A 12,552-nucleotide genomic window follows, 5' to 3' on the forward strand; every position below is an offset into this window, starting at 1 on the left:
AATCTTAGCACTATTCCAACTCCTTATGCCCTAAACTTTTTGAATTCACTGTGGGACATAGAGTTAGCTCATTTAGGATGCATGGTCTCAAAAAGTAATAGCGACACAGACAAAAAACAAACAAACAAACAAACAAACAAAAGATGATTTTGCAGCAGAAAACCATTTACACAGGAGCCCAGTGCAGAGCTGGACTCAGCCAGAACTGAGCTTTTTCAGAACTGCTCATAGAGTGTCTGCCCAATGCTGGAGCAGCAGCAGAAACTGCAGTTAACATTACTAACCCATGTTACACACCCAAAATCTCTTCCTCCCCCAGCCCTCAACATTAAACTCTAACAGATATTCAAGGATGCACACATGCAATAAAATATCCTTTTAGTGGTCCATTATTTTGGCTGCTGGGTATGTCACTGCAAGCTTCTTCTTCCCAAATTGCCTGCTGCTGACAATTCCTTATACCCAAAGCACTCTGAACCAGAGGATGTCTTTGTTAGTTTTTCAGCCTTAGGGTCCTACCCCTCTCACACACTGGTGGCATTTCCAGCACGAGTGCAGCTGGTTTGAGTGGATCAAAACCCACAGCCAATACAAGTTACCTGCCCAAACACCTCCCAAGGGATTTACACCTGAGCACCCTCAGTAACAAGACTGAGCTGCTAACAGGACAGCCAGATACGAGCAGCAGCTCAAGCAACCCATAGGAGATGCAGTCTGGTAAAGCAGGAAGAAAATAATTTTGGGGGGATTTTAAGTTGAAACAGTAATCCTTTAGCATTCTTCCTGCAGAGGGCCTCCTGTGTGCCTGCATGATGAGGGAGGCAGACAAGTGAGAGGCACAAAGCTGTTCAGACACAAATACACAGCAAAACCTTCAGTACAGGAGCCAGCCCTTACCATGATTTGAAATCAGGACATGGAAGAGGGGACCAGAGATGCTGCTCTGCCTTGGCCTGAAGGCAAGGGGAGGGTGGTGGGAGGAGTAGTGTGAAAAGAAATGGTGAAAAAGCTGAGCTACGAAGCAGCACAGATCAAAAACTGGTGCCTGTGATCCTATTAAATATATATAAGCACAGCCTGTGCCACAGGTATGGCCCCTGCACCACTTAGAGTGGCACACAGGATGAGCCACTCCTGGGAGAAAACAGCAGCAGCTCTCCCATGGCAGAGATCACAGTGTCACAACAACACTCCATCCCATCCATCCTCTGGAGAGCTACAGCTGGCTCACATCCAGGCTCATTTTGTGGCAAGTTTTTAGAATCTAAAAATGATTCAGAGTTTTCCTGTATCTTTTTTAAAGGATGTGGTAAGGTCATTCAATTTTTTAAGCTGCAATTCAAAGCAGATGGAAGGATTCCACCCCAGGCTAGGGGGCTGCTGGGGAAACATCTCCAACAGCTGAGCAGGGATAGGAAAGAAAGGGAGCTGGCTACCAAAATTCAAGGGGAGAAAGAGCTACCATGGTGAGGAAGGAGCTTCCCATGAGGCTGGGAGAGGCATGCAAGAGGTGACTGTGAGCCATCCCAGCCAGAACAGGAGAAAACAGAAATTACCAAGACACCCTTCTTGGAGCTGTAAACCACCTACCCTGTGCTGAGTGGGCACAGGGGGAATGCTGGGTTCCCCTTCCTTCTCCTCAGCTCCCTGCATACCTGCAAGGCAGTAACTATTTAGCTCAAAACTGCAGAAATAAGCTGGGAGAGGTAGAAACATCCTTTTACTCACCTTCTGTCTGCACTGTGACAGAACATTAGTGCTTTTACTGAACAATTTACCAGTATCAATAGTGGAAGGGAAGAAGCAAGTCTGAGTGGAAGGAAGAACTGAAAATAGAGCCAGCTGGAAAAAGATTTCCACAAATCTAATTTTTAGCCAAAGCCCTCTTTTCCTCCTCCATGTACAGCTCTGTAAGAGATTTCAAATCATGATTACTCTAATGAATTAGTCCATGGGAGAAAAAGCAAACATACACTTCAATACTTGGCCAGTTCTAGCTGATACACTCTCTAGAATAATAATATTTAGGATTTTACACAAATGGTTTGCATCCAGTGACTAATTAACCCTCTACACAGAGGCATGAGATTTTTTTTTTTTACTTAATATTTAAAAAACCCCAGAAGTGCACCATGCCCTGCTGATTTTCAATTACTAAGCATTCACTTCTTTACCAGAGAACAGGATTGCTGCTTTGGAACCTGATGCTACAGATCTGCTCCAGCCCCACACTTCCTATGGAGACAGTATTCCGTGGAAACTAGGGCACCATTGCTAACCACAGTCAAGCACCCAAAGGGACAGACATTCCATGAGAAATCAGAGAAATTCAGAGAAACTGGTTACCTAGCCTAGTGTCTCATTAGGGATGATGATGCTTATTTCCCCACAAGGCCTAGATTAAATTCAAGCACATTTGAATACACAGCAGCATCTATCACAGACATTTTTCAGCCAAGCACATTTACAGTCACACTGCCATAAAATATTGCTGCTTGCCTATCAGGAGGAGACCAACTCCACCCCTGGGGCAGAATATTCTCTGAGGGCTGATACAGCTGTGTCTCCAAAAAGCTCTTTACACAGACTACTCCAAGCAGGCTGGAGAGCTTTGAGAGGCTCTTGCCCATGGCCTGGGCATGATAAAATTGATCTTTGCCTGAAGCAGAGCAGACCTGTGTGGAGCAAGCAGAGGGGACAGATTCAGATGCTGTTTCCAGGGCAATAATTGGCCCAGAGTGGGTCATCCCAAGAACTGCTCCCTCATTAAATATCACACACACCCCACTTTTGGCTCTCACAGCAATCAAGCTGGTCCACTCTGCTCCTTACACCCAGATCAGTGTTCAAGGAGGGCCATCAGAGGTGGGTTACAAACCATAAAAATACAGCAGCTTGGGGCTACATGTTGATGTGCTCCTGAGCAAAGATGCCAAGAAGCCTGCAGGGGATCACACACAATTCCTGTGTGGCCACCATGGCAGTTAAATGATTTTTGTTCCCATGGTCCGAGAGCATGTTTTGGGGCTCTACATTTCTGATGCAGCAATTGTTCAAATATAAAAGCACAGACCATATGGAACTTCCTAGAACACAATTCACTTTCTGTGCAAAGCTGCTGTGAATTTAGGTAAATTTTCATGAATATGTAAAAAGGTAATTTTCAAAGATTCACAGACTCATTTCATAAGAAATATTCTTCTTAGCCAGACCAGGCATTGACCATCAGGCAATGACTCACATCCTGCACACTCAGGTTGACATGAATTGCTTTCAGCTCTCCCAATGCAAAGTGAATCAGCATAAAACTTGTCACATTGCACAAAACTCTAATGCAAGTCACACTCAGAGTTACAACCTCAGACAGGGAATATTAGCTCTGTTCCTTCCTTGGTAAAATACTGTTATCATCATAAGTTTATTATGCAAACAGCTAACATCTTCAGAAAATTTCCCTGAGGTTGAAAACTAAACAGGTACAACACATTTCAAGTGTTAATGTGTTTAATATCTCAAAATCTTCATTATAAAACCATAATGGTGAACATAATGCATTGTAAACCATCATCCAACAGAGACACAGCAGCTCTCCCAAGAAGATGTGAGTGCAAAGGCACAAGGAGAGAAATCACAGGACAGCACCTCAGCTCTCAGAGCTTTGAGGGGAGGGAATAAGTGCAAATATGCTGGGATCCAGGCAAGGAGGCTGAGAGAGGATTGGGATCTGACCTCTGACACACTCTCTGAGCCTGGCCAGCTGTGGACAGAGGAGCAGAAATGCTAGAGATGAAAAGTAAAAGAGGATGAGGAGTAAAAATTTGGCCAAAAATAAATAAAAATCACAGCACTCATATTTGAGGAGCCTAACTCACTGCTGTCCTTGAGCAAGATTCAAAGGGATGAAGGAACTCAGCATGAGAGGCAGAAAGGGCATCAAAGAACAATGAGATAGACAGAAGGGTTGAAGAGCAGGGCAACTGCCAGTAAATCAGATTACAGGGAGCACAAATCCTGCCACAGGACAAGCAGAGGTCTTGGTTTGTCTGGAGAAGGGGGATTCAAGGAATCCTCTTTTCTGAGGGCTGGTTCAGGAGCTGCTGGAGGCAGCAGCCTGGCAGAGGTGTGGGCAGGAGGCAGGAGGGCTGCCTTGGCCACAGGGACAGGGCATGGCTGCTGGGGTCAGAGGAGAGGAGACACAGAACAGAAACACCTCCAGAAGCTGCAGGTGGGAATGAAAGTGGAAGGTGAACCACCAAAATGGACAGCCTCTCAAAGAACAAACAAACAAACAAGGAAAACCTATACAAAGGAACAAAATGAAACAAACAAACAAACAAATCAAATTAAAAGGGTGAAAATTAGCCTATAAAATTATAAAGCCACTCCAACACTCACTAGGGATCATTGTACTCAAAATTCTGAGACCATTGAAGCTGCATCATTTAAAGTTGGTTTGCAAATATATAACAAAAAGTTGCACACAGTTACTGACTGAGGACAGCTTATATTTTCAAATGACTGTTTGAGTACACAATCACTTCAATGATTTCACTTTGCAGTTTTCCAACAACTACAAACCTTTTAGTCCCAAATTGTAAAATTAAGACAAAGAACACTGATACTCTCACAAGTAAGGCCCCATGTACACAGAGGAGAGGGACAGTTTAAGAGATACAGTCAGAAAAGTATCTGCAATGATGGTGAGGATTATTCTGGGACCTCCTGAAAGGGAGAGAAATTAGAACCATGGTTCCAGATGGAAGAGGAAGGTACAGCTCTGATTTAGAGGGAGGAAAGCACTCCAAACCCAATTCTGTACCACAGAGAGAGTCAATGTTAGCTGGAGTGATCCAACAGTCTGACCAAGAGGTGCACTCTTTCTTTGCTCATGAACTGCAAAGATTTTATTTCATGCACAAAAGAGTTTTGGCTTTTTTAGGAGCAGCAGAGAGTCCTGTTCCAAATGAACTACCTTGCTGCCTGTTCTATGAAAGAAATGCAACATCTTTTGCCAGCAGATGAAGAGGTCATCGTCTGAAGTCGACCTGCATTCTTGGACTGCTTTAATTCAAACAAGACCAATGTATTTTGTATTTTTTTGAGCATCTTACTGAAGCTGGTATCAAAGAGGAAACTAAAGACAGGCAAACATTTGGCTTTGCTCACAACTTTTCATCAGCAGATTTCAGTGGTGATCATGGTGATTTCATTCAAAGCAGTCCCTCAGCTGGCCTGGGCTGATAAACAGCCCCCATGTACTGGATTCCTAAATCATAGCAACGTTTGACAGGGCTTCAAAGTCACTTCTTATGCTGTTCTAGAAAGTTTGAATTAATTTCTTCCTCCACTGCATAAGGAGAAGTACTAATTCTTATAACAGATCCAAAGAACTAACACAGGATGAATCACCTAATGAATTACTCAAGTATGTGATTCTCTCACTTTCTACAGCAGCTCCCTACATGCTGTTCTATTTCTTTCCCCTTGTGGCTTATGCAGTACTATAAGCCAAAGCATGAGTCTTTCTATTCCAAAACAACATCACAGAAACCTCAGACAAACACTGCACTTCACCCTGGAGATGGCTTCCACAGCAGACTGTGCCCTGTAGTAACCTCTAGGATACTGCTGAAACACTCCCACATAAAGTTAAACCAAGCCTAGCCATGTAAAGTTCAGCCAGCCATACAGAGCTGCATTATGAAGTATTTTGGTCATAGCCCACACAGTTCTGACACACTTGCAGGCAGCCATGCAAACCCAGCTGAAATCCAAGAAAGAAACCTATTTCAGTGGCAGCTCTGAAAAGAGTGGCTGTACCCATTGCCTGCCCCAGGTTTACACCTGCAGGTTTAACTAAAATTGCTTTACTGTATTCACCTTCAGCTGTGCACATTCAGCAGCATCTTCTCATTCAACACAGAAACAAAAGCAGGTTCCCTTGTTCAGGAGGAATAACCATCACCCAGCAGCATGAGCAGACTCTTAGCTCCTTCCACAAGCCAGCATAAAATCAGTGAAATCACTTCAATGGGCTTCAAGAAATATTTACTCTGAGTCCCCATGGAGTTGTATTCCCCCAGAGGTACTACAGCTTGATTTTTCCTGCAACCACATGGACTGATGTAGATATTTATACTGCAACTACAACATATCATGCAAAATTAAAGTGACTACTCTCAAGGAGCATTAACAAAAACAATTAAATTAATGTCATGAGGGTATATGGCTAACAAGGGGCTTCTGCTTAAAAGTGCAATACAAGAAAAAGACTCAAATCCCTGTAGGAGCTCCAGAATTGCATCCAGGACTGAGTGCCACCCACCACTGTGATAAAGAGCAATCCCAACAGCAGCAGGACTGCTGCTAGCAGGGTGGACACAGAAAGGCAGCCAATAATCCAGTTTCTCTGATGGTATTGGACTGTTCTTTCCCACCTGGAGCTGTAGCCCAGTTCTGCCTCAACAGCTTGTCACCATATCTCCCACTAGATTATATAATCACCAGATTATATTCCTCTCCATGCATTTGAGGTGTTTATATGAATAGCTCCTAAACTGCCCCACCAAAAATGAGCCTGCTCAGCTCTGATAATTTCCTTCTTATTAACTGAGCTCACACAGTGCTTCTTTACCCATTCCAACACAAACTGCCCAGGAGGAGATGAGTGCAGGCAGCCCTTGTCACCTGCCAGAGCTGTCAATGCAGAGGCTGCAGCCCTGATGTAGCACTGGCATGTCTCATGACACATAACTTTACAAGTAACAATATTTCAGATTTTTTTTAATAAAGGAAGACTTATTAATATGAAAACTAATTAATCTATTTTATATCTCCACTATGCCAAGCTTGTTGCCTGTCTCTAGACCTCTGTAAGCATTTGCAGGCCTCAGTTGTCCTCTGCAAACCAAGGGAAGCAGCACTGCTGTCTGTGGTCTTTGCTAATCAACCCTCCCTCCCTGTCACAAAAGGGTTTGTTAACAACAGTACACATTTATTTTGTTTTCTGCTGTAGGGCTGCATCCAGACACCTTGGACAGTTTTCTAGTTTTGCTTCAGCTTTTCCTCTGACAGATACTTTACCTCAAAACTGACAGCCTTTCCCCAAGGTGCAGAGCACAGCCATGCCTTTACACTTCTGAGTGGATTTCTCTCCACCCTGAGTTTTACAGATGCAGCCCCACAGCTCTTTGCCACAGCACCTCTTTTCTTTAGCCCACACCTCATGACAAACCAAAAAGGGAGGCAGAATATGTGCAGATGCCACCCGTGCAAGGGCCCAATCCATGAGAAACTTATCGTGCATCTTTCCACTTTTCCCCACCCCTCCCACCTTCACATTTACTCCCCTTGATAGATCCTCAGGAAACTTTTCACCCTGCATGACTCAATCATGTTTGGGCTTTGCCCCAAAGCCCAGTAACTCCCACTGTCTCCAGAACAAAACAGGAAATTAATCCCTCCCTGTCACACAAAACCAGCCAAAATTGGTATAGTTATCAATAATAAGCAGGCAAAGTGCTAATATGTTTGCCTATAAGTGTATTTTACATTCAGAACTGTAAATGAGGCATTATTATTATTATTATTATTATTATTATTATTATTATTATTATTATTATTCCAAAGAGCTGTAATTATATTCTCCTGTTTCACCAGGCAACAGTACCAGTGCCTGGCAAAAGGCCACTGGCATACATATTATAAAAGGTAGAAAGAATAATGTTGAGTATGCAGCAAGGAGAGGACAGGACAGACTGTGGGAATTATCAGCATTTCAGCAAAGAGGGAAATGCTGGAAGATATACAGTCAAATTAATAACTTCAATGGCATCAGCTGAGCACAACAACCATCAGAAATGCACCTGAATGAAATGATACAGAACAACTGAAAGAAGATTATGAAGTGAAAATACATTTCAGTAAGCAATGACTGACCTTAAAGAGAACAAAAACTCAACACACTGTAAGGAAATAGATCTTTTGAAGGAGAAGTGTAGCCCTCAAATAGTTACATTAAGAGCACAGTCTTCCACAGTGAATTTGTTTCATGGGTTTATTGTAATTTAGAAGGAAGCAGAGCTGATGCTGCTGCTACAGACTGTGGCTGCAATGTGCCACCCCATGAGCCCAGTGACACTCAGGGCTCTCACAGCACTGTGAGGCTGTAAAACCACAGCCTGCAGGAGCAGGGGATGAAGACACAGAAACTGAGCTTCTGCAGGGAGCAGAATTCAGGATGGTGTCATTATTGCACACATCTCTTCAACCTGGGTAATCCTTGTGCTGGGTTACACATCAAAATGGAAAACCTCACAGACCAGAGTGACAGACATAAAACCTGTAGCAGAGAAAAATTACTAAAAGAGCTGTGTCAATCTAGTCATTCCTAATCCAAGCCTGGTCCACAGAAGTCCCAGAGGAGTCAGTAGCCACAGAGCAATTGTTGCCCATGTTAAAACAGTGCAGGCACAGGCAGAGAGCCAGCACCCCGACTGATTTATACCCTGGGCAGGTGATTGCTACACTCTGCACCACACTAACCTGTGCTTTGCCTCCTCTTTCAGCCAACTCCCACCTCAAGACATCTTTCCAGCCACCTTGGACAGAGGGAAAACCTCATCCCTTACCTGGTGACGTGCTGGGAGCAGGAGCAGGGACAGACACGGCGCAGCTCTCTGAGCACAGGAGCCAGCCCACTCATCCTCTTGTGCTCACAAATTCTCTTCTTATCTGGCCTCACTCACAGATAAAACTAAGCCACTACACAGAGACAAATCCTAAATATTGACAGCTCGTAAAAGGCTTAGTGCTGACGACTGCTATGAAGTATTATTTCATGGCATAATTTGCTTTCCAGAGCAAGCTGTGTTTCACCACCAGAGGAGAAGCTCTCAGAGATTCAGAGAAGCTTCTGAATCACAGCTGGGGAGGCAGGCACAGCACAGGGCACTGGGTACCAACACTGCTGGCAAGCACCAGGCATCTGCCAAACACCTAAGAAAAATGATGTACACCTGCACAGGAAAGCACAACACCAACAGCAACCTCAAAACACTCAGCATTATGCACCAAGTGTGTGAGGTTCATTCTGAGCCTTAGGAGTAGCTAAAACCAACCAAGCCCCCAATGGGAAAAAAAGTTACTTCTGATTTCAAACAGCTTGTCAATTCAGATTGCTGCCTGTGTGAGCACGCAGAATGGAGTAGTGAAAACTTAAGAATATCAAGATTTTATTTCAGCATCAGAGCAGACTCAAAGCCTGCAGCTGACTTTACAGACACTCCTTGATTTACTTTCATAATATTCATAGCAGTGTTTTATGATTTAGCCTTTTTTTTTTTACCAAATGCTAACACCTAATTTCCAGAAACAGATCCTTTGCAAAATGGATTTTACTAAGCTGATTATTTAATATGTCAACTTTGTTCTTTTAATGATACTAAATATTTGCTGCCTTCACATTTCATGGAAAGCCCAGACCATTCATGACTGCTTCACTGATTGACATTCCCTTCCCAGCAGCTCATCACATCCTCAGGCACATCTGAATAGCCCTCTGTGTCCAGAGGGAGGGGATATTTAGCAACAACAGATACTTTTGGAACCATGTGTTTCAGAAATTTCCCACCAATTTGACAAATAAATTATAAAGTACCTCCCTAGTTTCAGCAAAGTATTTCTGATTTGCATTTCTGTAGATAAAAATAGGATTCAGGGGAAAAGTCCAAGACAGGCCCTGCTTGATTCAATTCCTTATTTATTCCCAGTGCTGAATGAGTCACTAATAAAAAGCTTATGGTACAGCCAGCATCACTGGCCTTTTCTTAAAAATCCTCCTGGAAACAGAGGTGCTACCACAAGCATTTGAATCCTGATCTTCCCAGCTCACATCAGTTCTAGACAGAAAAAATTCCAAACATCAGAGGCTGGACCAGGCTCACACCAATGCAGTGGTTTGGGAAGTTTTCCTGAGGCAGCTCAGGTGCCAGGTTTCCATTCTGCTCCTCAGCTCAGTTTCATGCTCAGCTTATTCCTATCTGCACAAGCTGTCCATCTCATTTTTGACACTTTTATGTCAGAAATTATAGCAATAAAAACACAAAAGTGGCAAGGAACCTCCTAAGTCATAAATGTCTAGGCTTGTCCTTCTTGTGCTGTGAAATGAGAGAACAGACACAGGGATGAAGAGCCAGCAATTTAAAATGGGACATAAAATGTCAGCTAATCCACTGCCAAACTTTGTGCCAAACACAAGGGGTTGAGGCTGAAGCAGGAGTTAAAAGAGGATGGAGCACTGATATCACCTGATAAGAACATTTAGGTTTCAGTACAATGAACAAAACCCTCCAGTGGCTGCAAACCCCTGATTTCCTTGCAGGGGACCATTAGCTCAGCCTCAGGCCTGTTTCATCCTTCCCTGTAGCAAGATTCTTGCTGTTCCCCTTGAAGCAAAGGTCCCTGAGACCAAGCAGGACCAGGCTCATTCTGAGCAGAGATCTGAACCAGCTCAGCAGCTCCCATGCCCCAAAAGGGCACCCCTCTGTCCCAGAGCTCTCATGTCAACCCTTGGTCCCAAACTAGGATTACACACAATCCCCTGACTCAGAAAACCCCTTCACTGCTGCTATTCCTGGGCTCTGTGAGTTCCTCCTCCTGAATACTTGCAGTCTTCCCTTGGCTTCCCCTTGGGGGCTGGGGGCTGTTCCCAGGCTGCAGGGGCTGTTGGTGTCCCCAGGGTGTCCCCTGCTCACAGATCCACTGCTCTGCATCCACCTCCCATCCTCTGCACTCTCCAGCTGGAAACAGGAGGGAAACAAAGACAGCAAGTGGGAAAAAAAGACTGAAACAACTCAGGCAAGAGACCCTCCATTTCTCTGATTCCCATCTCTATGAAATAACTGTGCTTCCCAAACCAAACCAAACCAAACCAAACCAAACCAAACCAAACCAAACCAAACCAAATTATAGCAGCAGCAACAGCAGCAAAAGCTGCACGTGTTCAGGAACTTTTTACTTGGTCCTTTTCTCCAGTGGGACCCCAGGGAATTTTGTCTTCTCCCAGTTCCTGGAGAAGCTATCCTGCATCTCATCTCCCAGTCTGTGCCCAACCTACATGCCAGTCCCTTGGCCACAGTGTGTCAGTCTCTGCTTCTGCCACTGCTCAACTTCACTTTTTGAGTTGTTCCCAAAAGACTCCCAGCTGACATTTCTCGGCCCACAGCAGTGCACAGCCCCCAGGCATCACTGCCCATTGTGCCTGTACAAGGCACAAACAGCTTTTAAAGAAACCTGGTCCATTCAAGCCAATGCTTTTCTACATGCAGATCTCTCCTGAAGCTCAGATTATCCCCACTTCTCCTACTGATGCACGGTATAGCCTTGCTGCAGCTATTCTTTCACTGCCTTTTAAAACTGAAACCAGTAAAATTAACTTCATTAGATTTGCAAGATATGTAAGGGACACTTTATTTTCTTTTATTATCTTAATCTGCAATTTTCTGATTGTTCCCTCATGAAAAAAACATAGTTACTACAGTTTAGACTGCATTTGTCTTTATTAAAAAAAAAAAAATAGAAGAAAGCCTAAAATAAGCTGAGACTGCAACAAAGTGTAGTGGATGCTGGCTCACCCTTTGAAAGGACTGAAGCATTTTTGTCAGCTGACTGAATTCATGAAAAAAGCTCAAAGGTGGCTGCAGGAGGTTGTCAATTGAAAGCTCTTCCTCTCCCCAGGGCTCACTGAATAGATTAAATACTCAGCTTAAAACAGTAGAGGAATGCTTTTTTATACTTTAAGAAAGTATTATCCTTCTCACTACCCCCTTTTTAATATGAAAATAGTCAAGAAAGAGCTCTGAAGTGCTTGCTATGTGTTCTGTAACTAGACAGGACTGATGGCCCAGCTCATTGCAGGGCAGCTGGACAGGATGATCTTTAAAGGTCCCTTTCAACCTAAACTATTCTATGATTCCACATTCTGCATTGCTGTTAAAGCAATGTGTCCCTCTTTCTGGAGATAAAAATGTACTTCAGAAAAAGAATGCAGAGAAAATGGAGTCAAGTCACCTTTATTTTTGGCTTCACTGCCCAAAACCAAACTGCTCCACTTACATCCAAATCAGACAAGAGAGAAAATTTGAAAGTAACCCAGAATTAGGCCCTTGGCATTCAGACTGTGAACAGAGGCAGAGCTGGATTGTTTGCAAATAAAAAGCTTGAGGATAACAACAGCAGACAGCCATCATGAGCTTACTTGGATACCCAGTGCACACTGTGCATTGAATCAGGGCAGCCTGGTTGGGTGTTCCTGAATTTTGGTGACCCAAATCTACCTAAAACTGTAGCATGAGGTTGTACATTCAACCCTAAGGAAAATAAGATCGATTTCAACCCTTAAGTTTCATTTTTTTCCATGGCTCAAAGCCTCTCAGGGACTTAGCAAGAGACAAGTAGTTACACGGGATAACATCCTCAGAGGAGCTGCTCTAGCAAGGTGAGATCCTTTAGAAAACTGACATGAGCATTACCAAGATCTAAAGGCAGTGAGAT

The 12,552-nt window shown here is 43.7% G+C and overlaps 1 protein-coding gene across 4 annotated transcripts in view; it reads right to left on the reverse strand.

Annotated features, from left to right (window-relative positions):
* HTR2C (5-hydroxytryptamine receptor 2C) overlaps nt 1–12,552 on the reverse strand; it is a 213,212-nt gene that overhangs the window by 151,170 nt on the left and 49,490 nt on the right. Inside the window, exon 1 of one of the 4 annotated variants that reach the window (XM_079319286.1) lies at nt 8,631–8,770. The exons of the other annotated variants lie outside the window; for them this stretch is intronic. The gene's annotated coding sequence lies outside the window, so the exon portion shown is untranslated. Of the gene's footprint in view, nt 1–8,630; nt 8,771–12,552 lie in introns of those variants that run through there. 4 annotated transcript variants of the gene reach the window in all.

This window comes from Erithacus rubecula (assembly GCF_903797595.1).
Source record: "Erithacus rubecula genome assembly, chromosome: 15".
Classification (NCBI taxonomy): domain Eukaryota; kingdom Metazoa; phylum Chordata; class Aves; order Passeriformes; family Muscicapidae; genus Erithacus; species Erithacus rubecula.